The sequence below is a fragment of the Arachis hypogaea genome, chromosome 11 (genome assembly GCF_003086295.3).
Source record: "Arachis hypogaea cultivar Tifrunner chromosome 11, arahy.Tifrunner.gnm2.J5K5, whole genome shotgun sequence".
NCBI classification, from domain to species: domain Eukaryota; kingdom Viridiplantae; phylum Streptophyta; class Magnoliopsida; order Fabales; family Fabaceae; genus Arachis; species Arachis hypogaea.
The window spans coordinates 41,524,575-41,528,210 of record NC_092046.1 but is presented as its reverse complement, the minus strand read 5'-3'; the positions used below and the strand labels follow the sequence as shown (position 1 = coordinate 41,528,210).

Genomic DNA, 3,636 nt, shown 5'->3' with positions numbered 1-3,636 from the left:
TTCAGAGGAACGAAAAGTATCTCCATTCGCTTGTCTGAAATTCCTACCAATGAATTACATAAGTATCTCTATCCCTATTTTACTATATAATATTCGAAAACACCATTATCACTTTATATCTGCCTGACTGAGATTTACAAGGTGACCATAGCTTGCTTCATACCAACAATCTCCGTGGGATTCGACCCTTACTCACGTAAGGTATTACTTGGACGACCCAGTGCACTTGCTGGTTAGTTGTATCGAAGTTGTGACAACTATGAATTAAGATCAGAGCACCAAGCTTTGGAGCCATTACCAGGATTTGTTCGAGCCTGGAGATCACAATTTCGTGCACCAAGTTTTTGGCGCCGTTGCCGGGGATTGTTCGAGTTTGGACAACTGACGGTTCATCTTGTTGCTCAGATTAGGTAATTTTCTTTTTGTTTTATTTTCCAAAATTTTTCAAAAAAATCTTCTCACCTGTTTTCGAAAAAAAAATGTTTTCAAAAATATATTTTTCTTCAAAAATTTTAAGAATGAATTCTAGCGTTTCATGAAGCATGTTGAAGCCTGGCTGGCTGTAAAGCCATGTCTCAGTCCTTATACCCAAGAGAAGAGCTTCTTTATCTTTCTTAGCCAATTGGCTGTTGAATGTAAGGAATGTCAGGCGTGTCATGTCTGAGTTACATACTAAAGCTTGGCTGGCTATTAAGCCATGCTTGACCTTTTGATTAGAGCTTTAGAGCATAAGATTCCTGGAATTCATATTAAAAATTTTGGAATCCTTATTTTTCTTTTTCAAAATAATTTTTCGAAAAATATAAAATAAAAATCCAAAAAAAATTTAGAAAATCATAAAAATCAAAAATATTTTGTGTTCTTGTTTGAGTCTTGAGTCATATCATAAGTTTGGTGTCAATTGCATGTGCATCTTGCATTTTTCGAAAATTTCATGCATTCATGGTGTTCTTCATGATCTTCAAGTTGTTCTTGGTAAGTCTTCTTGTTTGATCTTGATGATTTTTTGTTTTGTGTCTTTTCATGTTTATCATATGCATTCTTGAATTCTTAGTGCGTAAGCATTAAAGAATTCTAAGTTTGGTGTCTTGCATGTTTTCTTTGCATTAAAAATTTTTCAAAAATATGTTCTTGAAGTTCATCATGTTCTTCATAGTGTTCTTGGTGTTCATCTTGACATTCATAGCATTCTTGCATGCATTCATTGTTTTGATCTAAAAATTTCATGCATTGCATAATTTTCATGTTTTCATAAAAATTCAAAAAATCAAAAAAATATCTTTCCCTTTTTCTCTCATCAAAATTCGAAAATTTGAGTTGACTTTTTTAAAAATTTTTAAAATCAAATTGTTTCTCATGAGTCAAATCAAATTTTCAATTTGAAAATCTTATCTTTTTCAAAATCTTTTTCAAAAATCAAATCTTTTTTTTCAAAATTCTTAGTTATTTTCGAAAATTCTAAAAATATTTTTCAAAAATATTTTTCTTATTTTTATATCAAATTTTCGAAAATAACATAATCAATTAATGTTTTGATTCAAAAATTTGAAGTTTGTTACTTGCTTGTTAAGAAAGATTCAAACTTTAAGTTCTAGAATCATATCTTGTGATTTCTTGTGAATCAAGTCATTAATTGTGATTTTTAAAAATCAAATCTTTTTCAAAAACTAATTTCTATCATATCTTTTCAAAATATCTTCTGATCTTATCTTTTTCAAAAATTTGATTTCAAAATATCTTTTCTAACTTCCTAACTTCTTATCTTTTCAAAATTTGTTTCAACTAACTAACTAACTTTTTGTTTGTTTCTTAACTTTTTCAAAACTACCTAACTAACTCTCTCTCTCTAATTTTCGAAAATATCTTCTCTCTTTTTCAAAAATTTCTTTTTAATTAACTAATTAATTTTATTTTTTATTTTTGATTTCAAAAATTTTCGAAAATTACTAACATTTTTCAAAAACCATTTTCGAAAATCACTAACTCTTTTTCAAAAATATTTTCGAAAATTCTCTCTCTCCCATCTTATTCTATTTATTCATTCATATCTTAACATCTCATCTCGCATCTCAACCCTCCTCACAGATGTGTTTCTTCCATTACATTACATTCTTTGTCTCCCCCTCTTTTCTTCCACTCACAAAGGGATCCCTATACTGTGGTATAAAGGACCCATATTATTATTATTATTATTATTTTTGTGCGCCCTCTTCTTTGTCATATGAGCAGGAGCAAGGACAAGAACATTCTTGTTGAAGCAGATCCATAACCTAAAAGGACTCTGAAAAAAAAATTGAGAGAAGCTAAATTACAACAATCCAGAGATACCCTTTCAGAAATTTTCGAACAGGAAAAGGATATGGCAGCCGAAAATAATAATAATGCAAGGAAGATGCTTGGTGACTTTACTGCACCTAATTCCAATTTACATGGAAGAAGCATCTCCATTCCTGCCATTGGAGCAAACAATTTTGAGCTGAAACCTCAATTAGTTTCTCTGATGCAGCAGAACTGCAAGTTTTATGGACTTCCATCTGAAGATCCTTTTCAGTTCTTAACTGAGTTCTTGCAGATATGTGATACTGTTAAGACTAATGGAGTAAATCCTGAAGTCTACAGGCTCATGCTTTTCCCTTTTGCTGTAAGAGACAGAGCTAGATTATGGTTGGATTCTCAACCCAAAGACAGCCTGAACTCTTGGGATAAGCTGGTCACGGCTTTCTTAGCCAAGTACTTTCCTCCTCAAAAGCTGAGCAAGCTTAGAGCTGATGTTCAAACCTTCAGACAGAAAGAAGGTGAATCCCTCTATGAAGCTTGGGAAAGATACAAATAGTTGACCAAAAAGTGTCCTTCTGACATGCTTTCAGAATGGACCATCCTGGATATATTCTATGATGGTTTATCTGAGCTATCAAAGATGTCACTGGACACTTCTGCAGGTGAATCCATTCACCTAAAGAAAACGCCTGCAGAAGCTCAAGAACTCATTGACATGGTTGCTAATAACCAGTTCATGTACACTTCTGAAAGGAATCCTGTGAGTAATGGGACGCCTATGAAGAAGGGAGTTCTTGAAGTTGATACTCTGAATGCCATATTGGCTCAGAATAAAATATTGACTCAGCAAGTCAATATGATCTCTCAGAGTCTGCATGGAATGCAAGCTGCATCCAACAGTACAAAAGAGGCTTCTTATGAAGAAGAAGCTTATGATCCTGAGAACCCTGCAATAGCAGAGGTGACTTATTTAGGGTGAACCTTATGGAAACACCAATAACTCATCATGGAGAAATCATCCAAATCTCTCATGGAAGGATCAAAAGCCTCAACAAGGCTTTAATAATGGTGGAAGAAACAGGTTTAGCAATAGCAAGCCTTTCCCATCATCAACTCAGCAACAGACAGAGAACTCTGAACAAAATGCTTCTAATTTAGCAAATCTAGTCTCTGATCTATCTAAGGCCACTGTAAGTTTCATGAATGAAACAAGGTCTTCCATTAGAAATCTGGAAGCACAAGTGGGCCAGCTGAGTAAAAGGATCACTGAAATCCCTCCTAGTACTCTCCCAAGCAATACAGAAGAGAATCCAAAAGGAGAGTGCAAGGCCATTGACATAAGCGCCATGGCCGAACCTG

General features: G+C 33.6%; 1 non-coding gene across 1 annotated transcript; it reads right to left on the bottom strand.

Annotated features, from left to right (window-relative positions):
- Positions 1–2,755: 2,755 nt before the first annotated feature.
- On the bottom strand, positions 2,756–2,863 carry LOC112724322 (small nucleolar RNA R71). The gene has a single exon (XR_003163490.1). It is a non-coding gene; the product is annotated as a small nucleolar RNA R71 (small nucleolar RNA).
- Positions 2,864–3,636: the final 773 nt, after the last annotated feature.